The sequence below is a fragment of the Lithobates pipiens genome, unplaced genomic scaffold (genome assembly GCF_037356315.1).
Source record: "Lithobates pipiens isolate NorthernLeopardFrog02 unplaced genomic scaffold, aLitPip1_a1.2 Scaffold_16, whole genome shotgun sequence".
In the NCBI taxonomy this organism is placed as follows: Eukaryota; Metazoa; Chordata; class Amphibia; order Anura; family Ranidae; genus Lithobates; species Lithobates pipiens.
The window spans coordinates 202,967,209-202,994,722 of record NW_027507748.1 but is presented as its reverse complement, the minus strand read 5'-3'; the positions used below and the strand labels follow the sequence as shown (position 1 = coordinate 202,994,722).

At 45.8% G+C, this 27,514-nt stretch overlaps 4 non-coding genes and 1 pseudogene across 4 annotated transcripts; all 5 read right to left on the bottom strand.

Moving 5' to 3' along the window:
- Positions 1 to 5,504: 5,504 nt before the first annotated feature.
- On the bottom strand, positions 5,505 to 5,720 carry LOC143985253 (small nucleolar RNA U3). Its single transcript, XR_013275535.1, has one exon. It is a non-coding gene; the product is annotated as a small nucleolar RNA U3 (small nucleolar RNA).
- A 688-nt stretch (positions 5,721 to 6,408) lies between these two features.
- LOC143985061 (small nucleolar RNA U3) lies at positions 6,409 to 6,623 on the bottom strand. Its single transcript, XR_013275372.1, has one exon. It is a non-coding gene; the product is annotated as a small nucleolar RNA U3 (small nucleolar RNA).
- An 18,443-nt stretch (positions 6,624 to 25,066) lies between these two features.
- LOC143985286 (small nucleolar RNA U3) lies at positions 25,067 to 25,272 on the bottom strand (annotated as a pseudogene).
- A 692-nt stretch (positions 25,273 to 25,964) lies between these two features.
- LOC143984939 (small nucleolar RNA U3) lies at positions 25,965 to 26,180 on the bottom strand. Its single transcript, XR_013275270.1, has one exon. It is a non-coding gene; the product is annotated as a small nucleolar RNA U3 (small nucleolar RNA).
- Positions 26,181 to 26,872: 692 nt separating this feature from the next.
- LOC143985275 (small nucleolar RNA U3) lies at positions 26,873 to 27,086 on the bottom strand. The gene has a single exon (XR_013275553.1). It is a non-coding gene; the product is annotated as a small nucleolar RNA U3 (small nucleolar RNA).
- Between the last annotated feature and the right edge of the window lie 428 nt (positions 27,087 to 27,514).

Below are 27,514 nucleotides of genomic sequence, written 5' to 3'. Positions count from 1 at the left end.
GTGCCTTTTTTTATGAGTGTCTCAAGGAACGATGAAGTAAATCTCGTGGAGTCGTTCCTGCAGGACTTGCGAAGAAAACTGCTACATTGACTATATTGGAAAGCAGAAACATCTGGGAGAGAAAATTTGGTGGCTAGGGAACTAAATGATGTTATCCGGCCGGAATCAGGATCACACAGGGAGAAGAAGGTATCGAGACCCTTTTGTCGCCACATATCATAGGGTTGGTGTTCCAGACCCGGGGGAAATTCGGGTTTCCTTGAATTGGGAGGAATTTGGAAATGAAAGGAGAGAGTCTGAGACTTTTCCTCGCCTCCCTCCAGGCAATAGCGGTGTCTCTCAACAAAAGATTATGCTGATGCTTAGTTGGTAGAGATTTCCATTTACAGTGAAGAAGGGCTGTAAGGGAGTAGGGGTGGACCATTGCAGTTTCCAGCTGATAGTTGGAGCATTGGGATTTTTGGGTATCCAATCCAGGCTCACTCGCAGAAGACAAGCTAGGTTATACAATCTAAGGTTTGGAAGACTAATACCACCTTCGGTCCTGGGGAGATGAAGTTTTGAAAAGGCTATGCGTGGTCGTTTGTTTCGCCATATAAATTTCGATATTGCAGAGTTCAAAGTTTTGGAATCTTTGTGTCTGATAAGTAAAGGTATCATTAGGAGGGGGTATAGCAGGCGTGCGAAACTGACTATTTTTACTAAGTGGCATCTTCCCAGGAGCGAAAGGGGCAGATCCATCCAGTTCTCCAGGTCCAGAGTAATTTTGGCAAAGAGGGGAGGGTAATTCAGATGGTAGAGAGAGGAAGGGAGTTTTCCTATCTTGATTCCCAGGTAGGTAATATGCGACTTTGCTATCGTGAAGATGGATTTTTGGGCCCATGCCGGAGGAGGGAGATTGCCAAGGGGCAATATCTCGCTTTTGGAGTAATTTATGCGTAAACCAGAACAGTTTCTGAATTGGTCGAAAGTGTATTTTATCGTGGGCATGTCAGCGGCCGGATTGGCGGAGAAAATGAGGACATCGTCTGCAAACAGAGAGGTCCTCAATTCCTGCTCCCCTATTTTTGCCGTGGATCGGGGCTACTGTTAGCAGATATCTGGAAAGTGGTTCCAGAGCTAAATTGAATAGGAAAGGGGATAGGGGGCAGCCCTGTCTCGTGCCTTTATGTAGACGGAACTCGTTGGACAGGAGGCCTTTACTCAGAACCATGGAAAGCCAATCGAAACTCACGTTGTCAAAAGCCTTTTCGGCATCAAGAGTAATAATAGCAAAGTCCCCATTAGGGTTGCATCTGGCGTGTTCCAGTGCCATCATCACTTTTCTGATATTGATCGTTGCCGTTCTGCCCTTCACAAAGCCTGATTGGGCAGGATGGATCAGAGAAGGGATGATGTCAGCCAGTCTCGTGGCTACTATTTTGGAGAGGATTTTGACATCGAGATTCAGGAGTAAGATAGGCCTATATGAGCCAGGTTCTTTCGGGTCCTTCCCCTTCTTTTCTAGTAATTTAACTATTGCCTGGTTCCCCGTGGGTAAATAGGGGCCACCTGACCATATGTGTTGATAAACATTTTCAAGCGTGGGTGCCAGGAGCGAGTTTCGAGATTTGTAAAATTTGCCTGTTAGACCATCTGGGCCGGGTGCTTTAGAGGAGGCTAGATTACGGATCGTGTTGGTTATTTCCATAAGAGTGATGGGGGCATTAAGAGAATCTAGTTGAGATGAGGATATTCGGGTCAGTGTCACTTTGTCTAGGAAGTTGTGTGCCGTGGGCTTTTCAATGGGGTCAGCAGCATATAGTGCAGAATAATAGCGCAGCATGGCCGAGTTTATGCCGTTTTGTGTGGTTGTGATGGAGCCATCCGGCTCCCCGATAGCGGGCATGATAGTTGGGCGGTAGGGTCCCTTGCAGAGCCAGGCTAGCAGTTTACCAGCTTTGTTCCCGAATTTGTGAAGAGTGGCATCGAAGTGTGCTCTCTTAATTGATTCCAGGGTGTCGGCACAGGTGTCAAACGACTGTTTGGCTATTTGCCAAGCAGTACGGTTTTCATGTGTGTCGTGGGTATAGAGTGCTCATTGAGCCTGATGGAGTCTGGAACTGGAGGTGTTGTAGTTGAGGTATGCGTTCTTTTTGAAGGAAGATGCATAAGAAACGATGCGTCCCCGAAGGAAAGCTTTCCCTGCGTCCCATAACAGATTGGGGTTGTCAGCGTGGTCCGCATTCATTTGTGTGTAAAGCCGCCACTCTTTTGTAATATATGTTTGGAAATCCGCATTATGTTGGAGGAAGGAGGGGAAACGCCAGATTTTGGGATGTGGGTGGATGTCAGGGGTCTCTAGAGTCACGGATATGGGAGCATGATCGGAGATAGCAATATCGTGAATCTCCGCTTCCGGGATTAAGGGGAGTAGATCGTGAGAGCAGAGTATGTAGTCGATCCTGGTGAAAACATTGTGTGAGTGTGAGTAGAAGGAGAATTCCCTGTCAGTCGGGTGGTGCAACCGTCATACGTCATGGAAGTGTAGGGATTCCACAGTCGCTGCTAGCATTGTGGCGTTTGAGGGAGTCGGGGGTGGGATAAGACGCAGTTTCAGGGATTTATCATCTAGCGGGTGAACCACGGAATTAAAATCTCCCCCAACGACCTGGGGAAGTTGAGGATAGCGCAGTAGCCAAGTGGTTAGCGTATTGAAAAATTGCTTCGTGGGGCTATTTGGGGCATAAATGTTGGATATCACCATTTCCCTAGTCCCTATTATGACACGAATAGAGAGCAGTCTGCCCTGGGCATCCGTGTCTGTAGAAAGGATTTTACATGGGAGATGTTTGTGAATGAGGATGAGGACACCTGCTTTACGGCCTAGGGCCTCTGAGCCCGCTACCGTTCCTACCCATAGTTTCTTCATCCGGACGAAGTCGGGTGATGAGAGGTGGGTCTCCTGAAGTAATGTTACATCTGCCTTGAGCAGCTTGAGATGACGAAGGACCTTCATTCTTTTAAAAGGGGAATGAAGGCCCCTCACATTCCATGAGACTATCCGCAGCATGGTGGGATTATAACGGGGGTATGGTTTACAAGTAGTAAAGCTATTGAGGCGTGGGCTCTTGGGGATAGTAGGAGGCCATGACCTGCACTGAAGCACATCTGCAGGACCTTAAAAGGGGGGGTGTCGGAGGAATTTGCACTGGTAGTAGGCTCAGTGGGGAGAAGGAGAGGAAAAGAGGGAGGGGGGAAGGATTGGGATTGTAACCAGATGTATAACAAGCAGAGAAACACATATATATTATCCAACTTCGCTTTTTTCTGCATGGGGATCACTGTGAAGACCAGCTCCCATAACCTGCCAGGTATCTATCGTGAGGGCTTCCGCCCCTCTGAGAGGGATAAGGGAAGAACGGCAGTGCAGGGGGGAGATCATAACGTGTGAACAGGTCTGCACAGAGATAACCAGGGAAGGAAGACATGTGCATGTACATGTAAAAAAACAGAACCTTAAGAAATCATGAAACATATATAACCGTATTAGGTAACATAGCCATTGAGCTACCGAACATGAGAGAAGCATAAAATAAACGAACAGAAAGATATCAAAAAGAGAGGAAAAAAAGAGATCAGGATGCAGGCTAGTGCATCCCCATAGCCGTTTGACTGGTAACAGACAAATACCTGAGAGGTGTGGACGGTCCAGGAGGGAAAGTCCAAATTCAGTGCACCTTACCCAGGGAGGACGGGTGGCCAAACATGGCCGCAAAGAAGGAGAGATTGTGCATTAGGACAACGGTGGCATCGTCGCCCCTCAACGTGCGGTCAAGCCGTGCTGTGTTGGACCTGAGGCACTGAAGCGCTTGGGGGCTTCGTTGATCCAGGGCTCAGTTGATTGGGGGGCTTTGGGCCTGGGGCTGAGGTGAGAGCCTGAGCGTGACGATTTCAGAAAGGATGATGCCTCGTCTGGGTCTTGAAAGGAAAGTTGCTCACCGGAGGGAGTTTTGATCCGCAGAGTGGCCGGGAATGCCAAGGTGAACTTGAGTTGTCGCTGGAGGAGTTCTGCGCAGATATGCTGGAAAGCTTTGCGATTTTTAGAGACGTCCACCGAGTAGTCGGCAAAAATCAGAATTTTGACTCCATCTATCTGCAGGGATCTGGACTGTCGGTAGTGCTGCAGTATGGCGGCTTTGTCTGAGTAATTGAGGTACTTGGCTATAATCGGACATGGGGATTTGCGCTCAGAGTTAAAGGCTCCCACACGATGTGCACGTTCCACGGTGCATGGGCCTCCCAGACCCAGTGCTTCAGGGATACGACGAGCACAGAGTTCCGTTAATGCAGACTGTTGAAGCGATTCGGGTATTCCTACAAATCGCAGGTTGCTCCTCCTGGACCTATTTTCGAGGTCATCGAGCTTTTCCAGTATATACTTGTTCGTTCTGTCTTGGCCATGTTCCAGAGATTGTGTCTGGTAGAGTTCTTCCTCAATAGTTGAGATACGGTGTTCTGCTTCATTCAATCTAGAAGCATGTTCCCCTAGCTGGGCTTGGATATCCTGCATGCCTGAGCTGACAGCCTTCTCCACTGATGCTGCAATCATAGGGGAGAGGAGAGCAGCTACAGCCTGAGCCAGGAGTTCAGTGTGGTGATCCTGTGCTGGTGGAGGTATGTGAGGCTGCTGCATAAAATGGGCTGTTTCAGGGCCAGGTGTGGGTGAGGGGACCTGGGGCTGCTGAGGTAGTGGGTCTCTCAGAGTAGGTTGTACTGCAGGCTGTTCTCCTACCTCCATCGCTGGCGCCGTCTCCGTGAGCTGGGCCGCACAGGCCGGATCCATGTAGGCCGAAGCCGGGGCCTCGATTTGCGGCAGGGTGTGTGCGTATGATCGTGGCTGGTTTTTTTTTTTTTTTCTTCAACAAACCGGTCCATCTCGTGGCCTTGTGGAGAAGACAGCTGGAGTTAGCAGGGGCGAAAAAAGCTGCTTTTATATGCCAGTTTGGAGGACGGTTTGCGGGAGCTGTGAGGAGAGACAGCTACTCCATGCGGCGCCGGAACTGGAAGCCCAAACAAAGTTTTAACAGCACCTCACAGTCTTGTTCAACGCAGTAACAGGAGAAACTAAAACACAGATGGAGTATTTTTGTTTCCACCTCTTTAAAAACAGAATGGTCTGGCATGTTTCTTTTGCTTCCGAAAGAATGGTTTGTCAGTGATGACAGTATTTTCTTTATCTTTTTAACATATAAAGCGCCATAATTTTTCCTTGGGTTCCGTGAGCGTTGTTTCAGTTTTGCAATTCCTCCAAGCGCAGAAGCCAAAGGAAAAACATTGGCAGCTACTGCGTGTCACACTGCAAATAATCTTCCCACATAGAAGTATAATGTCATTTTTTTCCTTTCCATCTGGCAATTACTAAAAAAAAAAAAAAAAAAAGCATAGTTTTCAAAATAGACCAAAACACAAACTTGCAAACTCAGCTGTTTTTGAAACAAAAATATACATTTAGCATTCAAACAACCACTCTGAATGAGTTCCTGCCAGCCACCTTCCCATCAGGAAAGATGACCAAGTGATCAAATGGTGGCAGCATCTGCAGAGAGCAGCACTGCCAACAGCAGTCCTAATGAGACAAGAACCCTAAAATTCATCACTCGTGGAAGGTGAGTATGGACACTTTCGAGCACATTTCTCCCTTTGCATTCTACAGAAACAATCCCTGAAAGTATAGTCCAACCTTGACCAACCAAAGATTTCAGCAACATTTTAATCCCTATTCCTTCAACAAATTGTGAACATGTTTGTCAAAATCCAATGTAAACTACTTGTAGAAATCAAGTAGTAATAATTAATATGCCTGTTTGCCAATGTCCTATTCTAAAGAAAAATAATTTGGAAATTCTATTCTCTCAAATTGTAACATTTCTTGATGCCTTATATTGGCTATCTTAATTCTTTTGGATGTCCTTTTGGTAAGCTGAGCAAAGTTTTAACAGCACCTCACAGTCTTGTTCAGCGCAGTAACAGGAGAAACTAAAACGCAGATGGAGTATTTTTGTTTCCACCTCTTTAAAAACAGAATGGTCTGGCATGTTTCTTTTGCTTCCGAAAGAATGGTTTGTCAGTGAAGACAGTATTTTCTTTATCTTTTTAACATATAAAGCACCATAATTTTTCTTTGGGTTCCGTGAGCGTTATTTCCGTTTTGCAATTCCTCCTAGCACAGAAGCCAAAGGAAAAACATTGGCAGCTACTGCATGTCACACTGCAAATAATCTTCCCACATAGAAGTATAATGTCATTTTTTTCCTTTCCATCTGGCAATTACTAAAAAAAAAAAGCATAGTTTTCAAAAAAGACCAAAACACAAACATCCAAACTCAGCTGTTTATGAAACAAAAATAGACATCTAGCATTCAAACAACCACTCTGAATGAGTTCCCGCCAGCCATCTTCCCATCAGGAAAGATGACCAAGTCATCAAATGGTGGCAGCATCTGCAGAGAGCAGCACTGCCAACAGCAGTCCTAATGAGACAAGAACCCTAAAATTCATCATCATGGAAGGTGAGTATGGACACTTTCGAACACATTTCTCCCTTTGCATTCTACAGAAACAATCCCTGAAAGTATAGTCCTACCTTGACAAACCAAAGATTTCAGCAACATTTTAATCACTATTCCTTCAACAAATTGTGAACATGTTTGTCAAAATCCAATGTAAACTACTTGTAGAAATCAAGTAGTAATAATTAATATGCCTGTTTGCCAATGTCCTATTCTAAAGAAAAATAATTTTGCAATTCTTTTCTCTCAAATTGTAACATTTCTTGATGCCTTATATTGGCTATATTAATTCTTTTGGATGTCCTTTTGGTAAGCCCAAACAAAGTTTTAACAGCACCTCACAGTCTTGTTCAACGCAGTAACAGGAGAAACTAAAACACAGATGGAGTATTTTTGTTTCCACCTCTTTAAAAACAGAATGGTCTGGCATGTTTCCTTTGCTTCCGAAAGAATGGTTTGTCAGTGATGACAGTATTTTCTTTTTTTTTTTAACATATAAAGCACCATTATTTTTCCTTGCGTTGTTTCAGTTTTGCAATTCCTCCAAGCGCAGAAGCCAAAGGAAAAACAGTGGCAGCTACTGCGTGTCACACTGCAAATAATCTTCCCACATAGAAGTATAGTGTCATTTTTTCTCCTTTCCATATGGCAATTACTAATAAAAAAAAAAAGCATAGTTTTCAAAAAAGACCAAAGCCATCTTCTCATTAGACATGTGCAGACTAGAATATTTCGTTTTGTTTTTTCGTTTTCATCTGTAAATTTTATTTATTTAGTTACTCCCGAAATTCGTTTTTATTTATTTCGTTTTTCGTGCAAAAATTGCATTCGTCCGAAAATCCACATGAATTACGGTCGAATCTGTCTTGGAAGGCTTATGGTATCTGTCGAATGGATAAAGAAGATTCGATGGAGCTGCTAAACTATATAGCCTATAGGCGGAGCATTCGATTGCCGAAATGTACGATTGCAGTGTCGTATAGTTGCGACGATCCCGTCGAATATTATTATAAACGTGCAACGATCCCGTCGAATATTATTATACGTGTATGTTTTAAGTTGCTATGTCGAAACTGCGTCGCTCATGTCGAATCTGCGTCGTTCATTTCTGTGTGTCTCCGCCCCAGCGTCCGCCGTCCGCCGTCCAGGCAGTCAGTGGAGAGTGAGACTGGAGAGGAGATGGAAAATGGCAGCGAGCAGCAGCAGCAGCAACACCAACACCAACACCATGCGCTCGGCCTCGGAGGCATCGGAGGAAGCACTGGCAGGGCCATCTACTGTGGCAGCAGATGTGCCAGTGCCAGTGCCAGTGAGGAGATCACAGGGCAAGAGGGGGAAACAGGCTGCATCCAGCAGGAAGAGGAATATCACATGGACTCATATAGAGTCCCAGGTCCTCATAAGAGAAACTCTTCCTTGCTGGATGCAGCTGTGTGGCCCCCGCTCTAGAGAGACCACGCCAGAGTGGAAGAGGCAGAACTGGGAGGAGATTGCCCGGAAGGTGGAGGAGCTGTACCACCACCAGCGTGCCCCGACTGCCTGTCGCTAAAAATTCAGCGACCTAAAACGGTAAGTAACGTTTCTGATTTATTTAAAAAAAAATGTATTTACATTTTAACCACTTCAGCCCCAGAGGATTTGGCTGCCAAATTACAGTGCCAATTTTTGCGATTCTGCACTGTGTCGCTTTAACTGAAAATTGCGTGGTCGTGCGACGTGGCTCCCAAATAAAATTGGCCTTTTTTTCCCCTCAAATAAAGCTCTCTTATTTTTTTTTTTTGTCTTTTTGCAATAAAAAACAATTATTTATAAAAATGTTTTTCCTTCAGCTTAGGCCGATACGTATTCTTCTACATATTTTTGGTAAAAAAAAAAATCCCAATTAGGGATTATTGATTGGTTTGCGCAAAAGTTATAACGTGTACAAAATAGGGTGTAGTTTTATGGCATTTTTTTTATTTTTTTTTTTTTACAAGTAATGGAGGCGATCGGCAATTTTTATTGTGACTGCGACAATATGGCGGACATATCGGACATTTTTGGGACCATTGTCATTTATACAGCAATCACTGCTATATAAATGCAGTGATTCCTGTGTAAATGACACTGGCAGTGAAGGGGTTAACCAGGGGGTGGCAGTGTAGGGGTTAAGTCTGTCCTAGGGGAGTGTTACTAAAGCCTCATACACACGGTCGGACTTTGTACAAACTTTTCCGTGGACTTTTGTACAAAGGCGTGGTCCACAAGTTTGTATTGTATACACACGGTCGGACTTTTTCATAACAAACACGAACGTAATGATGTCACAACGTACTGACGCTGCTTCAAAAGAGGACGTTCAGTGACTCCAGCGCTACCTTTGGTGAACTTCTGTATTGTTGTCTGATCTTTTGCATTGGTTCTGAGCATGTGTGTTTGTACCTTGTACAAAAGTCCGATACTTTTGCGTACACACGGTTCGGACTTTGCTCCATCGGACTTTTGTTGCCAGAAAGTTTGTCCGTTCGCACACCCAACAAAAGTCAGATGAAAACAGAAAAAGTTTGTCCGATGGAGCGTACACACAGTCGGATGTTGCTCCAAAACAGCTAATTTGCATGTTTGTTGTCAAAAAGTCCCACCATGTGTATGGGCCTTAAAGAGGAAGTAAACCCTGATGGGTTTACTTCCTCTTTTTTTCCCTGCAAAGGTAAAGCATAATGGACTACTATGCATCGCATAGTAGCTCATTATGTGTCACTTACCTGACACAGGAGCCAGCGAAGTCGCCGCTGATCCCTGTAGTCCGCCGCATCCATCTTGCTGGTGGCGTCTCGCAGCTCCGACCAATGACAGCGGCGAAGCCGCGATGACGTCACTCCCGCGCATGCGCACGGGAGTCGCGTCTCGCAGCTCCGCCGCTGCCATTCGGCGAAGCCGCGATGACGTCACTCCCGCGCATGCGCACGGGAGTCGACAAATTAGGCAAATCCATTCTTGGACTTGCCGCATTTAGTGCGCCTGCGCGCCGCTGTCTACGGCGCATGCGCCGTAGACAGCGGTGCCCATTTTCAGGCAAATATCTCCTAAACCATATAGGTTTAGGAGATATTGCTTGGACCTACAGGTAAGCCTTAATCTAGGCTTACCTGTAGGTCAAAGTGGTTTGAAGGGGTTTACTTCCTCTTTAACTTTGCGTGGCGTGGCTGTGTGTTAGTGACTGAACACTGATCTCTGCTCCAATCACATGTAGCAGAGATCAGTCACTTGTTGCTAGGCAGAATGGGGAGATGCTGTTTACAATGGCATCTCCCCGTTCATCCGCCCAGCGAGACGATCGCGGGTATCCCCACAGCGATGGAGCCCGCGGGACCCCCGACCGGACTCATGGGGGTCCCGACTGGCGGCACGCACGCGATGGCAGGGTGGCATATAGAAATGCCCATACCTGTACGCCAATATGCCTGCCCGTGGCATTCTGCCGACGTACATTGTCGTGCGCCGGTCAGGAAGTGGTTAACTGACAATTGGACGCTCCTGCGATGTACTACCCAAATTAAATGTATGCCCTTTTCCCGCCACATATAGAGCTTTTATTGGTGGCATTAGCTCACCACACTGGGTTTTACATATTTTGTTATTGAAAAAAAGAGTTAGGGCCGGTTCACACTGCGGGCGATGCGAGGCGACACCGACTTGCATCCCCGCGACCTGCCGCGACCTCAGCGGCGATTTGCAAATGACTTCTGTATAGAAGTCAATGCAAGTCGCCCCGAGGTCGCCCAGAAGTAGTACAGGAACCTTTTTTCTGACTCGGAGCGACTCGAGTCGCTCCTCTCAGAGCGGTTCCATTGTACAGAACGGGGGCGACTTGTAAGATAGCGGCGAGGCGAGTCGTGTCGTGTCGCCTCGCATCGCCCGCAGTGTGAACCGGCCCTAAAGTATAAAAAAAAATAAAAAATTTTGTTATGGTGGCTGGACTTAACCAGCTTGCGGACCTGCCACCATATGTGGAGGGGTCCAAATCCACAAGTGGTTAATGCAAAAGACACAAGAAAGGTAATTTACACCATACACAGTTCACACAAGCGCCTAATTAGAAAGGTGGACTGGACAGTGGACATTTATATGAATATTTATTTACTCGGCACAATCCCAATCGTGTCTTTTATATTTTATTATGGACCAAAAAAGCATACCTTTTTCTTAAAATGAATTTGGTTAATAAAAAAAATGTGAAAATCTTGGGCTAAATGAAAAAAAGTGCCTAATCCAAAAATTCCATTTGCATTTCATACTACTGGTTCATTCTACAATTGTTTCCTGTGTTGATGTCATTTTCAGATTACAATTGTCGATTAATTATGGAACCCGTTTCTCTTCTCTTTTTGTTTTGCAGCTCCATTGCACGTAAACGCAGGCAGTCGGGTCGCAGAGGGAAGTGGGTGCCTCTCCTCCCCCATGAGGCGGAGCTGTTAGAGGGCATAGGGGAGGAGGAGATCAGCCAGCTCCTGGCTCATCAAGGTTGGTGTCAGCATTACATTGTGCAGGAGGGTTTTTTGATTGGCAAGCATCGGGCATTCACCATGTTGTGTTTGATTTTATTTAAAGATCGTATCCAGGAGCGCCGCCGGAAGCCGAGGCCGGAGGAGGAGTCCTCATCATCCTCTGCATCAACACCCAGTAAGTACAGTAGTACTGTAGTAGTGACACTAATACAGTGGATCCTTTTCCATTTATCCAGCCTTCCATTGTCGATTCCAATGTCATTGCTTCTCACTCAAGCAGTGACAGGTGGAGCCTCTACGACGTTCTGTCAGGTAACGCAAGCGCTTGTGTAACTTACGTAATCTGACAGAACGTCGCCGCTCTGAACTGAGGCGCCTGATCAGTGTCGTGCACCTAGCACTCGCCGCTGGAACCAGGACAGGTAAGTGCCTCCCTGTTTTTAATTTTTTTTACTGTTTTTGTAATTTATTTTTGGATTGCCATGCTAATGGATAATTATTTAATTTTATCTTTATACAGTATTTATTTATAGTAATATCTTTAAAGCTTGAACATTGTAAAGTTCATCATTTCTCCTTTATTATTAAATAGGTCTTGTCATCGTGCAGTCCGAAGGGGAGACTGAGGAGGAGGAAGAGGCTGAGGCGGCAACACCCACATGTAAGTTAGTATAATCTTGCTGGTATATCTGCTGCTGAGTGATCATACATGTTTCAATGTTTTTGTACTAATGTGTGTGAGATTGTTGTACACTGCAGATTGTAATTGTCTTTTCTATATTAAATTGATCAACAGCTGCTGAGCAGGAGGTGGATGAGACCTGCCCTGGAGAGGCTGCTGGGGATGCGCCGGAAGGTGACCAGCCAGACGCGGCAGATGCAGGGAGTAAGTACAACTTTTTTAGTATTTTCCAGGGAAATAGTATTTTAAATATGAAATGCTGGTGGCATACACTGACTGCTCTGTACACACTCAGCCCGCCCATTACATGGCACAGTAAATCGTTCCTTCGGTGTCTGCAAATTTAAGGACAGGATGATATGATATCAGCGTTCAGTTCAGCTCTTCCTGATAACCCCTGAGCTCCCTGGAATGTCCCCCCTCCCCTGATCACTGCACAGCAGGTTGGAAGCAGAGGATGTGTGTGAGTGATGATCAGTGTCCAGCTACACACACAATGCTATTACTGATATCAGTGCTGTGCAGGGCAGTCAGTGTGTTGGCTCTGTTTGTTTCTTTCTTCTGCTGGCGACCAGGCTGCTGCCCATTACTAGTCCATAGGGATTCTCCAGGTTACTGCTGCTGATACTAGTGCAGCATTTACTAGAACTGGGCTGTATTTTCCCTCACTTGCAGCATCTGAAATTGTCTTTTTCTCCTCTCCCTTCCACCAGCAGCTGCAGGAAAAAAATATAGCCAATAATTTCTAAAATGCTGCCCCCCCCCCCGAGGTCTGCACACCCGCTGTGCCCATTATGAGGGGTTCCCATCATCCCTGTGCTCATTTCTGGGGTCTTTACAACTGCTGTGTCCATTATGAGGGGTTCTCACCATCCCTGTGCTGAGTTCCCGGGTCTGTACACCCACTGTGTCCATTATGAGGGGTTCTCACCATCCCTGTGCTGAGTTCCCGGGTCTGTACACCCACTGTGTCCATTATGAGGGGTTCCCACCATCCCTGTGCTGAGTTCCCAGGTCTGTACACCCGCTGTGCCCATTATGAGGGGTTCTCACCATCCCTGTGCTGAGTTCCCGGGTCTGTACACCCGTTGTGCCCATTATGAGGGGTTCCCACCATCCCTGTGCTGAGTTCCCAGGTCTGTACACCCGCTGTGCCCATTATGAGGGGTTCTCACCATCCCTGAGCTGAGTTCCCAGGTCTGTACACCTGTTGTGCCCCTTATGACGGGTTCCCACCGATAGGCTGCAGTGATGGAGGTGACACTGCATATAAGTATCACTCAGTGCCCATGGGCACTGATAGGTGGTACTGAAGGGCCTGCACTGATTATCAGTGCCTTAAATTATCTGTGTACATATCCCCTGTACAGGGCCAGTGCTACCTATAGACAAGGTAGGTGCTGGCCTAGAGCACACATCAATCCTGGGTGCCTTACCGATGCCCCCACCCACCACCTCCAGGCTCAGTGACGGACTCCACCCCCAAAATGCTAGCAATCTATAAAAAGGTGGGGTATACATGGGCAGGGCAAAAGGGGTGGAGTCAGTGGTGGGGCCAAAGGGGCGGCAAAATTAGGTTTCGCCTAGGGTGTTAAAAAACTCTTTCCTCATGATGTCTGATTTAGTGATGTCCAGTTCATGAATGATTCGTTCTTTTGAATCGATTATTTTCAGTGAACTGGATGAATCGATTTATCTGAGTGAACTGATTCGTTTGAAACACTTCACACTGTGCACTCAGTACACTACAGTACATAGCAGAGCAGGCCTGGTAATATGATCCTTGAGTGAGATCAGCTGACTCTAAGCACAGTGACACTCAGGAACTGGATACAAACTTAAAACAAGAGTCAGGAGTTCATTCACAGTACACCGAGTTAACCACTTCAATACTGGGCACTTAAACACCTTCCTGCCCAGACCAATTTTGAGCTTTCAGCGCTGTCGCACTTTGAATGACCATTTGCGCGGTCATGCTACACTGTACCCAAATGAAATGTTTATCATTTTTTCCCACAAATAGAGCTTTCTTTTGGTGGTATTTGATCACCTCTACGGTTTTTATTTTTTGCGCTACAAATAAAAAAATACCGAAAATTTTGAAAAAAATAATATTTTTTTGTTTCAGTTTCAAAACTTTTTAAATAAGTACGTTTTCTCCTTCACTGATGGGCACTGATGGGGCTACACTGATGGGCACTGATAAGGCGGCACTGTTGGGCACCAATGAAGTGGCACTGATAGGCGGCACTGATGGGCGACACGGACGGACACTGATAGGTGGCACAAATTGGCACGGATGGTCGGCACGGATGGGCGGCACAGATGGTCGGCACGGATGGGCGGCATGGATAGGCGGCACAGATGGGCATGGATAGGCGGCACAGGTGGGCACTCATAGGTGGCACAGGTGGGCACTCATAGGTGGCACAGGTGGGCACTCATAGGCGGCACAGGTGGGCACTCATAGGCGGCATTGGTGTTATGCTATAGTAATGGATGCCAATCAGTGCCAAACAATAATGCATGCCAATCAGTGATGCCCATTGTGGGCACTGATTGGCATCCATTATGGGCACTGATTGGCACCCATTGTGCTAACTGGCATCCCTGGTGGTCTAGGGAGGATTACCTTTTCCCTGGTGGTCTGGTGGTGTCCCTGGTGGTCCAGTGTGGTCATCCTCGGGGGGGCTGTGCTGATAATCGATCAGCACAGACCCCCCCCTGTCAGAGGATCAGCCGATCGGCTCTCCTCTACTCGCGTCTGACAGATGCGAGTGAGGGAAAGCCGATCACCGGCTCTTCCCATTTACACTGTGATCAGCCGTGATTGGACACGGCTGATCACGTGGTAAAGAGTCTCCGTCTACGAGTACGACTACGACTCTTTACCGAGATCGTAGTTGCCGGGTGTCAGACTGACACCCCGCAACAACGATCGCCGCGATGCGCGCCCCCGGGGGCGCGCAGCGGCTCATAATCCTGATCACGTCATAATACTTCCGGTCAGGATTATGAAACCACTTTGCCGCCGTCAATTGCCTATAGGGTGGGCGGCAAGTGGTTAAATAAAGAATCATACAAGTTGTTACCGAGTTAAAGAGTCATATCAGTTTTTAGAACCCAGTACACTGAAAGAATCACGAGTCACCACCAGTAAAAAAATACACTAAACCAGTGATCAGGTGGTACGGACAGCCTCAGGCCCTTTCACACTTGTGCGACTAGTCCTGCGACTTGAGACTGCAAAGTCGCATGACAAGCCACACACCATGATTACCAACGAGTTCAGTTCATATCTGTGCGACTTCAAAGTAGTTTTTGTACTACTTTTGTCTGACTTTGATGCGACTTGTGGCAGAGACATCAAGATTACACAAACATTGCTTCAAGTCATGGCAAAAATCATGGCAAAAGCATTTGACTTTCAAGTCGCACAAGTGTGAAACTAGCTCATGGTAGTGGTAGTAAAATCTGATCATCATTCCTGCGCATGCGCTGTAAAGGCTACGGGCAAATCTGATGGCTAGCAATGTTAACTGGAAAGTTGGCCCATCAGAATGCAGTTCACATGCACAAAAACCCACTTTTCATTTAGGCTCCATTTCCACTTGTGCAACTTGTCCTGCGACTTTGTACTCTATGATTTCCAATGAGTATTTTTCGTATCTGTGCGACTTCAAAGTAGTCCCTGCACTACTTTGGTCCCACTTTGATGCAACTTGAGATCCATAGACCTCTGGAATACACAGGCATTGCTTTAAAGTCGCATCAAAATTGCGGCAGAATTGTACAAATTTCAGGCTGTGTTGGCCTGAAAAGCCTGAAAGTTGCACGATTCTGCCGTAACTTGAAGCCATGCCTGTGTATTCTGGAGGTATATGGACCTCAAGTCACATTAAAATGGCCTAAATGAAAAGCGGGGTTAGTGTGCATGTGAACTGCATTCTGAGTCAACTTCACAGTTAACATTGCTATCCATCAAATTTGTGGAAACCTAGGCTCAGGGCCAGTTCACACTGCTGCATAGTGCAAAATCGCATGCGATTTGCACTGCAGTGCAAATTGCAGGCGATGTCCGTGCAATGAGATTTCAGCCATACAGATAGTATGACTGAAATCGTATCGCATTCGGACTAAACTCGCACTGGAACCTTTTTTGTTTCCGCACCAGAATCGGATCGCATGGCACCCATGCGATCTGATTCATGTCCAAACTGACACTTTGCAGTGCAACATGCTAACTGAAATGGGGGTGTCATTAACATTGTATGACACTCCCCAGCAGTTCGCATATGTCGTTGTGAACTGTTGTGCGAGTCGGGTGCGATGGAGGAACCCGTAGTGGAATCGCAGGGTTCCCGCATCGCACAAGTGTGAACCCAGCCTAACACAGTTGTTTGCGTATCACCAAAATTCATGACACTGAGCTAATCTGACAATAGGCTAGTGCTCTGCGCCGATGAACTAAATCAAAGTAACCGTCCCCATGTTACCATGTTATGTATGGTTAGAGTGCAGAAGCCATGTGTAATGTATGTATTGTATTATCTATCTAATGTATTTGCTTTTCCTCACAGGTGAAGTCTTTATCCTTGAACTTCACCCCGTGGATGAGTCCAACCTGCCCGCGTCTGGTTGGCCTGACCGTCCTTCCTCAGCAGCTTCTCCAGGGCCCTTTCATCCTCCAGTATCCTCCCCCCACCTGGATACAGCCATGGGTGCTGCCTCCTCCTCCTCCGTGCCTCAAGCCGCGGTTTCCCCACCCCTCCCCCCCCTCCAGAGCCACATATAGATTATCTGCGGCACATTTTGGAGGTCCAAGAAAGGCAGTACGCCTATTCCAGGAGGCTAGGGCGTTCCTTGGGCCTCCACAATCGCCGTCAGTATGTGGCTCTGGAGAGGTGCCGAAGGAGCCTTCGGCACCTTGGTGAGCAGATGGCTGGGATGAATATGTCCCTACAGCGTCTGCTCACCAGGTTGGGGGAGGATCAGGATATGTAATTAGTTTTTTTTAGTTTATTTGTATATATTTTTGTATGTTTTTATATTTTGCTACATTAAAAAAAATAGTTGTTTAAAACTACTTGTTTTCTTGAGTTTTGCTTTCCTAGTTCGATTCATTATGATATGTATGTGATGTTGTTTCTCTAAATTAACTACTCCATTTATAGTTATAAACTTAGTAGAGGCCTTATAATTGTGCTTTTCCTACATTTAACCATCAGGCTGAACCTAGAAAATTTAAGAGATTTCTCTCTACACTATTTCACTGTGCAGAGGGTAATCCCATGTATATTGTGTCCAGCAGTGGCGAAATTATCAGAGTCGCAACAGTCGCAAGCGTGACTGGGCCCTGTAGTTAACAATAAAAGTAGTGTGTATCTATCACAGGGTGGTTTCTGTGGATACACTCCAAGTTAAAAAATCCAATTGCCACATCCTTTAAATAGCTTGAAATAAAGCAAAATGAGGGGAAAAAAACAGGGAAAGGGGAGAAAAACTCACACAGCAAAAAACCTCAAAAAACTGTTGGTTATGTTGGACTTTTTAGGCATAATATTATATTTAAGTACACAAAAGGGAAAAAACAAGAAAAGAAAAGGAATATAGAAAAAAATATTTATTTGTATAAAATATAGAAGAGTAAAAGCATATCAAGTACTGCTTTATATCCTGTCTACATTAGTACATTTTAGGCAATAACCTAACCATATCTATCTATCTATTAGTTATATATATAGTATATGCCCGAAGAATGAAAAATTGTACATTAATATTCAATATAAGAAAGGATTACGCTAGACAGGGTATTAATTACAGAACCGATCTTAAATATATTCTGGCACTCTACATGTTTCGTGTTTTGGTCAACGCTTCCTTAGGAGCTTTATCAATTTTTTACATTTCTTCATGGGGGCACCCCAAGAGAAATATGCAGGAAGAAAAAGGAGAACCACAAGAAAGTATTTCTCTAGGCAGATAGAGCGATTTTCACATCGACATCACACTTTTATATGTATAGGAGCCTGCGGTTGGCATAAGGGCTTCAGATATTTATGGTATAAGGCATCAACGGGAGGTGATTTTGCACCATACTCTCTTAAATTCAGTTAGCCAATTCCTGTATCTTCTCCAACAAGGTAAAATGTAGGCGAGCTTGTCTCAATAGCTTCAGGGTTCAGAGGGGGACCTTTGAGCCCCTTAGGTGTCTTCCTCTACCGGGAGATAGGGCCCTGTAGTTCACCACTTCAGGGGGCCCACTGGCCGCCCGCCCGACGCGTGAAGGGCCCACCTGCCTGTCGGGGGTTTGTGTCTGTTGGGTTCATGCCGCGGGGAGGGGGGCTTTCATCAACTGTGAGGGGAGAGACCGTGAGAGAGAAGCGCTCCGCCCCCGCCTATCCATAGGCAGAGATACTGTAAGGGATGTGGAGCAGACACTTAAAAAACTGGGCTGACCAATTCATTGAAGGCGACGGAGGAGCTCTCCCCTCTGCGATTGCACAGTGTTTAAGGATGAGATCGGTGGGGGGATGGGATCAGTAAGAAGTCCCCCTCCAGTACCACCATTGCCCCCCTGCAGTACCACCGCTGCACTGGTGTCCACACGCTGCATTGGGGGACACAGGCTGCACTGGGGGACACAGGCTGCACTGGGGGACACACTGCACTGGTGGATACACGCTGCACTGGGGACACAGGCTGCATGGGGGGTCACACACTGCACTGGTGGAGACAGGCTGCACTGGGAGACACAGGCTGCATTGGTGTCACACGCTGCACTGGGGGACACAGGCTGCACTGGGCTCCACACGCTGCATGGGGGGGTCACACACTGTACTGGTGTCCACACGCTGCACTGGTGTCCAGTGTCCACACGCTGCACTGGGGGACACAGGCTGCACTGGGGGACACAGGCTGCATTGGGGGACACACACTGCACGGGGGACACAGGCTGCATGGGGGACACACACTGCACTGGGGGATACACGGCACGCTGCACTGGTGGACACACACTGCACTGGTGTCCACACGCTGCACTGGGGGACACACTGCACTGGTGACACAAGCTGCATGGGGGGTCACACACTGCACTGGTGTCCACATGCTGCACTGGGGAACACACACTGAACTGGTGTCACAGGCTGCATTGGGGGACACACGCTGCATTGGTGTCACACGCTGCATTGGTGGACACAGGCTGCATTGGTGTCACACGCTGCACTGGGGGACACAGGCTGCACTGGTGGACACACTGCACTGGTGACACAAGCTGCATGGGGGTCACACACTGCACTGGTGTCCACACGCTGCACTGGGGGACACACACTGAACTGGTGTCACAGGCTGCATTGGGGGACACACGCTGCATTGGTGTCACACGCTGCATTGGTGTCACACGCTGCATTGGTGGACACAGGCTGCATTGGTGGACACAGGCTGCACTGGGGGACACAGGCTGCACTGGTGGACACACTGCACTGGTGACACAAGCTGCATGGGGGGTCACACGCTGCACTGGGGGACACACACTGAACTAGTGTCACAGGCTGCATTGGGGGACACACGCTGCATTGGTGGACACAGGCTGCACGGGGGACACGCGCTGCATTGGGGGACACGCGCTGCATTGGGGGACATGGGCAGGCTGCATTTTTTGGGCATGGATAAAGTTGTTCATAGAAGCTTCCTCTTGACAGTTATGGTAACTTTAAATCAGAAACAGAAATGTTTTACTTTTGTTATACATTGTAAAAAAAAACAAAGTATCAAAATAATGCTTTTTGGGGGGCCTTCCTGATTTCTTGCACCGGGGCCCTGAGGTTTCTAGTTACGCCTCTGGTGTCCAGTCACGCCTTTCAGCTTTCCCTCCACCAGAATACACAGCAGATAGTTACAGCAGGGGTTAACCATACAGCCCTCAACAGTTTACAGGGCATAGGTTGAAGGCTTGCAATCATGAGGGCAACAGTTAACTGGACAGAGGTTCACAGGCTGAGGCTAGCTCAATCACAAGGGGAAACAGCTCAAAGGGCAGGCATCATTTCCAGGGCTTGAGTAACATGGCAGCAGGGTAGATTACTCACACCAGTGACTTCAGACAATTGCAGATGGTCATGAAACAGGCGGTGTAATTGTTATTTGTTATGCAGTGATCTTCCTCTGTCTGCTTACCAATACCTCCCCTCATGTGTTCAGACTAAGAGGCCAGACACTTCCACCTGGTGGTTTTTATAACCTCTCCTCTAGCATGGCTCCACCCCAGGCCCTATCAGGGAACCTTATATTAACCTGTGCACCGCAAGCTAGTAGTGATTAGAAACCACTAAAGTATCCAAAGTGTGGTTGGGTTCCTGCTTGCTGTGTGCTCTATGTTTGTCTCTGTTACTGACATTGGTGTGTTCTCAGCGATTCCTGTCTGCTTGTGACCTTCACTTTTTGGCATGTCCACAACCATCCCTGTCTGCCTGTGACCCGGAACCTTTGGCGTGTACTCTGTTCCAGTCTGCTAGTTGCCCTGAACTCTGCCTTATACCCTTACTATCATTGTTGTCCCAGCCTGCTGCTTCCTTCTCTTGTAGTCTACTGAGAGTGTGAGCTGTGAGACCCTAGGGGCCGCGACCTGGAGCCAGACTGCTGCGAAGTCCATCCTCACCACTGGAGGCTCTGGTGAACACCTGCTGGCTCTTAGACTCCGCGCCCAGGGGGAATCTATGCTCCAGCTCCCATTGGGATCTGTGTTAGTGATCCTGTAGACCTGTGTCCTGAATCTCCCTGGGTACAATCCGCAGCAGTCAGTCCTAAGATCAGCTACCTGTACCTAGCAGTGCACTTCTAACTTCTATGGAGTGCATCTGTCACCTGGTCTCAGGAGACCTTACAGGCAGAGGATAAGAGAGGGCCCTGGTGTCCCCTGGGTCAGAGATGGCAAATATGAGGGGTCATGGGCATCTGGGTGCAGCTCAGCAGTGACCAACTAATCTATCTTGCATAGAATCACGTTTCCAGCTGTATGTTTCTTTGTTCTATGTTGTGTTGGTAACATATTCTGATCCTTGAGTTGACAGTCGCTCCATCAATAATAATCATTGTCTCTTATTTCCAGACCATCATACAAAAAAATGGTTAAATTAGCACAGGTTGCTATTTGTATGTACAAAGACAGCAACACGTGAGCAGTAGCGCCACGTCAAGGCTTCAACCCTTGCTACTGTCCATTCACACAACATTCATTTATGCAATCACACACACTCTAGTCACTCTACACATACACAATTACACATTCATTACAAAAAAGGATGATGGAAGGAATAAAGGGAGTAATTGGATTGCTTGACAAAAACAAATTCTATTTAAATCTTGGGGTCACACCGAAGAGAACTGCTATTGTGAATGTCAACTTCAAGTGGTAAGAAAATAAAAAAAAATGCTTTTCCTCAACATTTGGATGGTTCCTCTGAGCCCCATGTATCTTCTTCACATGGTGGCAATAATTCGGGTCTCACAAGTTAAGGGTAGGGTAACCCAGCTTGGGGAGGTTAAATTTGAGGAAAGTTATTTGTTCCATCAAATGGGGTGTTAGTTGTGCACGGTGTGGATTAAGGATGTTCCCAGTAATAGAGAAAACTCTCTCACTTTGCACACTGGTTGGAGGACAGGATAGTAGTTTCTGGCCAACCAGGCAAAGACCAGGCCACACACTTTTCTTACCATCCCAATAGGTCAAAGGGTCCTCTGTAGGAAGCAAAGGGGCTTCATATAGGTAGGCCCTGACCATTTCAGAGGCACTGCTCTCCTCTCGATTACCTGCTGCTTGACCTGCATCCACCAGATTGTCAAGTGCCTCTACCCAACATGCACATGCTCCACTCAGTTGTTTTTGAGTGATGGTGTCAGGCCTTGAAATAGCAGTCATTGCAGTTGAATGTTCCAAATCGGCCTCATTCAGCATACCTCTTTGTTGCTGCAAATTATGGACTCTTTCAATTAGTTTTTCTTTCCAGTAGGAAAGGCTGTTGTCTCTGAGTGCCAGTTTACCTTTGATCCTGGGATCACACAGGGTAGCCAGCATGAGTTCAGGGCTTTTGCGGACACGGTCATTTAGCCGATCTTTTAAATTGTCTTGTAGCTTTCTGATGAAAGACGCTACATCGGCATGAAGTGGGCTGCCACAAACCGGCTCACTGCTTTCTAGGAATGATCGCATCTTATCAATGAGATAGGTAAACAAGGGTATGACCTGTCCTAGGCTGGCATTGCTCTGACTCAAGTTTTCCGTCACATTGCGAAAAGGTTTTAAGACAGAAACAAGCTGGCCAATTATACACCAGTCATCACGTCCCAGTGTGGAATCAATCCCAATGCTATGGTGAGATGATATATTGTGGATGGCTGTCTTTTGCTCCAAAATGCGTTCCAGCATTTCCAGGGTATAGTTCCACCGGGTGCTGACATCTTGTTTCAGGCGATGTATGGGGAGCCCTGATTGTTCTTGCTCCTCCCTCAACAGTTGACTAGCAACTACACTGCGGTGGAAATGCCCTGCAATTTTCCTGCAAAGGTCCAAAATGTGAGCAATCTTGTTGTTTTTCTCCACTGGGATTGCACCCTTGACCACTAAATGCAGTATGTGTGCAGAACAGCGCACACCGACAAAAGATCCATCTTGGAGTGCTTTGACCATGTTTGAACCTCCGTCTGTCACTATGAACCCAACAGAAACATTGGTGTCTGCCTGCTCTCCAAACCAATTGGCCAACATCGCTCTAATTGCCCGCAATATGTTGGCAGAGCTGTGTCTATCATCGCGGACTTCTGTGTGCAGCAGGAAAGCTTGATAACCCTGCTGGACTTGAGCTGCAGACCTGCTTCCTGATGAAGTTTGAGCTCTTGCAGTAGTGCCACCACCAACAGGCACAGTGGCCTGCCACCAGTGTGCAGTCAAAGACAGGAAAGCATGTTGACCGCTGGGAGCTGTCCACAAATCAGTGGTCAAATGTATTGTCTGACCCTCAGCTTTGGCCATTTTTTCCTTTAATAATGCAGCACACGAATGGTACAGTGCTGGAACAATCTTTCTGCTGAAAGTTGTTCGTGCAGGAATAACGTATCGTGGAGCAACGGCATGCATCAGCTGTTTAAATGGCTCCCCTTCAATCATGCGAAAATAGGCTCCTCCAACAGCAATGAATTGGCCAATGAGGCGGGTGATCTTGTTGGCCTGCTGTTTTGACATGCCCTTGGAGCTAAAGCCAACAAAACTATCTAGGGTGGGCTGATAATGTCCTTGGGAGGATGAGGAGCCTGATTGGGCCTGCAGTGGAACTACTGCATGTGGACGGTTTGTCCTAATTGAACCCTCTCTATGGGCTGTGCTCTGAGTCTGTGGTGTGGCTGAGGAGGTACCACCAGTACAGTCAGAGCCTGTTATGCTGCTTCCTGCTCTACCATCTTTTTCTGCCTCTGCCCGCAGTAAAGTAGAACTGTGGTGATTTCTGAGATGCAGGTTCATACCAGCGTTGGTTAAATGTCCCAACTTTTTACCCCTGCTGACTTGCTTCCCACACAACTTGCACTTTGCAAAGAACCCGCCTTCCACTGTTTGGAAGTATTTCCACACATTGCTGCGGCGGGATGCAGCCCCTTTACCCTGATCACTAGTAGTAGTATGGGCTGATATAGCTGCAGCAGGTAGCACACCAGTGGTGGAAGCTGTTGCAGGGGTGCTGGGGAGGTCGGTGTTATCATCACAGGATTCTTCCTCTATAATAACAGAGGGAGAAGGGGAGTTAGCAGCAGATGAAAAAAGTGGACTGCTACCTGTCCTACTCCTCACAGAATATTCCTCTTGCACGTGCTCTACGTCATGCTGCAACTCTTGTGGGGTAAGAGTGTATAAAACGTCTGCAGTGGTTGGGGAAAGAGGAGCATCACATTCAGAATCATTCTCTTGGGACAATGATATAAAAGTCTTGCACTCTGTCTCTGCTGCTGTCTTCCTCAATTGCTTGTTTGGGGAGCTGGGCAGTGTCACTGGCTGTGTAATTGGTGGTTGTGAGTGTACAGGCAACGCCACTTGTTTTACACTAGGTTTCTTGCCTATCCCATAAAAATAAGAAGCCATGACACCTGTAGAAGCAGAAGGAAGCACTGCACTGGCAGTGGAAGCAGCAGCAGATGGTGGTCTGGCAGGAAAACTCATAGTAGAACTGGTGGTGGTGGTGGTGGCACCCACTGTTGTGGACAGCATGTTTGTGGTGGCAGAAGTGTCAGAGACACTAGTAGCAGAGACCTTGCCACTTCTTTTAGCAAGGCGTCGACCGCGTCCACGACCACTACCTCTACCTGCCTTCGCGTTTCCAGAACGGTACATTGCTGTTTCTGTATATATATTATATACTAGTACTCGTTCGAACAGAAACAGGTGGACTGGTGATAGCGATCACAGTGATGATCAGACAGGTAACACAAGTCTAATAGATCCCCACACAACACAGGCAGCCTCTGAGGCTATAGCAGCAACACTAGAATCACTAAGCTTCTCACACTAACACTATAGCATCAGATTTTTAGGAAAAAGCTAAGTTCAACTGTAGCTTGCTTCACTATTGTTCTGCTGCTGTGCTTATGCTTGATTGCTGAATGATTCAGGAACACAAACGGACTAGCTAAGATTGACTGTCTTCTGAAATAATTCAGTGTGTCTGTCTCTCTCTGCTAGCAAATCGTAAGTGAATGTAAGTTGGCTGTACACGTGTTCTGTTAGTTTACTGCTCCTCCTCTCTGGTTACAATCAGCCAATAACATTCATCATCATCATTATTTTTTTTTTATTTTACTTCCCCCACCCAATTCCAGTATCGTTTCTCTCTGTCGATTCTGTTCTCTCTATGTCGAATATTTACTCTCTGTCGAAGCTTTTCTATATAATAGGACTAATAGAGGTAAACGAAACTTAGGCACATTAGACCACAGGTTCAATAGACAACATATGGAGTCACGTCGAATCTCCTAAGGTAATAGAGGTAAACGAAACTTAGGCACATTCGACCACAGGTTCAATAGACATATGGAGTCACGTCGAATCTCCTAAGGTAATAGAGGTAAACGAAACTTAGGCACATTCGACCACAGGTTCAATAGACATATGGAGTCACGTCGAATCTCCTATTCTATATCGAACGGTCACTTCGAATCTCCTATTCTATATCGAACTGTTGTAACAACGAAAACGAAAAAAAGCATTTATTTATGTCGGATCTTTCGTTTTTCGGAATCTGCACTTTCGTTATCGTTTGTCAAAACGAAAACGAAAATACCTGAAATTCGGACGAAAATGCATTCGGACGAAAACGAATGCACATGTCTACTTCTCATCAGGAAAGATGACCAAGTCATCAAATGGTGGCAGCATCTGCAGAGAGCAGCACTGCCAACAGCAGTCCTAATGAGACAAGAACCCTAAACGTCATCATCGTGGAAGGTGAGTATGAACACTTTCGAGCACATTTCTCCCTTTGCATTCTACAGAAATGAGCCCTGAAAGTATAGTTCTACCTTGACAAACCAAAGATTTCAGCAACATTTTAATCACTATTCCTTCAACAAATTGTGAACATGTTTGTCAACCTCCAATGTAAACTACTTGTAGAAATCAAGTAGTAATAATTAATATGCCTGTTTGTCAATGTCCTATTCTAAAGAAAAATAATTTTGCAATTCTTTTCTCTCAAATTGTAACATTTCTTGATGCCTTATATTGGCTATCTTAATTCTTTTGGATGTCCTTTTGGTAAGCCGAGCAAAGTTTTAACAGCACCTCACAGTCTTGTTCAGCGCAGTAACAGGAGAAACTAAAACGCAGATGGAGTATTTTTGTTTCCACCTCTTTAAAAACAGAATGGTCTGGCATGTTTCTTTTGTTTCCGAAAGAATGGTTTGTCAGTGATGACAGTATTTTCTTTATCTTTTTAACATATAAAGCACCATAATTTTTCCTTGGGTTCCATGAGCGTTGTTTCAGTTTTGCAATTCCTCCAAGCGCAGAAGCTAAAGGAAAAACATTGGTAGCTACTGCGTGTCACACTGCAAATAATCTTCCCACATAGAAGTATAATGTCATATTTTTCCTTTCCATATGGCAATTACAAAAAAAAAAAAAGCATAGTTTTCAAAATAGACCAAAACACAAACTTGCAAACTCAGCTGTTTTTAAAACAAAAATAGACATTTAGCATTCAAACAACCACTCTGAATGAGTTCCCGGCAGCCATCTTCCCATCAGGAAAGATGACCAAGTCATCAAATGGTGGCAGCATCTGCAGAGAGCAGCACTGCCAACAGCAGTCTTAATGAGACAAGAAACCCAAAAATTCATCATCGTGGAAGGTGAGTATGGACACTTTCAAGCACGTTTCTCGATTTGCATTCTACAGAAATGATCCCTGAAAGCATAATCCTATCTTGACAAGCCAAAGATTTCAGCAACATTTTAATCACTATTCCTTCAACAAATTGTGAACATGTTTGTCAACCTTCAATGTAAACTACTTGTAGAAATCAAGTAGTAATAATTAATATGCCTGTTTGCCAATGTCCTATTCTAAAGAAAAATAATTTTGCAATTATTTTCTCTCAAATTGTAACATTTCTTGATGCCTTATATTGTCTATCTTTATTCTTTTGGATGTCCTTTTGGTAAGCCGAGCAAAGTTTTAACAGCAGCTCACAGTCTTGTTCAGCGCAGTAACAGGAGAAACTAAAACGCAGATGGAGTATTTTTGTTTCCACGTTTTTAAAAACGGAATGGTCTGGCATGTTTATTTTGCTTCCGAAAGAATGGTTTGTCAGTGATGACAGTATTTTCTTTATCTTTTTAACATATAAAGCACCATAATTTTTCCTTGGGTTCCGTGAGCGTTGTTTCAGTTTCACAATTCCTCCAAGCGCAGAAGCCAAAGGAAAAATATTGGCAGCTACTGCGTATCACACTGCAAATAATCTTCCCACATAGAAGTATAATGTCATGTTTTCCTTTCCATCTGGCAATTACAAAAAAAAAAAAAAAAAGCATAGTTTTCAAAATAGACCAAAACACAAACTTGCAAACTCAGCTGTTTCTGAAACAAAAATATACATTTAGCATTCAAACAATCACTCTGAATGAGTTCCCACCAGCCACCTTCCCATCAGGAAAATGACCAAGTCATCAAATGGTGGCAGCATCTGCAGAGAGCAGCACAGCCAACAGCAGTCCTAATTAGACAAGAACCTTAAAAATCATCATCGTGCAAAGTAAGTATGGACACTTTCAAGCACATTTCTCCCTTTGCATTCTACAGAAATGATCACTAAAAGTATAGTCCTACCTTGACAAACCAAAGATTTCAGCAACATTTTAATCACTATTCCTTCAACAAATTGTGAACATGTTTGTCAACCTTCAAAGTAAACTACTTGTAGAAATCAAGTAGTAATAATTAATATGCCTGTTTGCCAATGTCCTATTCTAAAGAAAAATAATTTTGCAATTATTTTCTCTCAAATTGTACCATTTCTTGATGCCTTATATTGTCTATCTTTATTCTTTTGGATGTCCTTTTGGTAAGCCGAGCAAAGTTTTAACAGCAGCTCACAGTCTTGTTCAGCGCAGTAACAGGAGAAACTAAAACGCAGATGGAGTATTTTTGTTTCCACGTCTTTAAAAACAGAATGGTCTGGCATGTTTCTTTTGCTTCCGAAAGAATGGTTTGTCAGTGATGACAGTATTTTCTTTATCTTTTTAACATATAAAG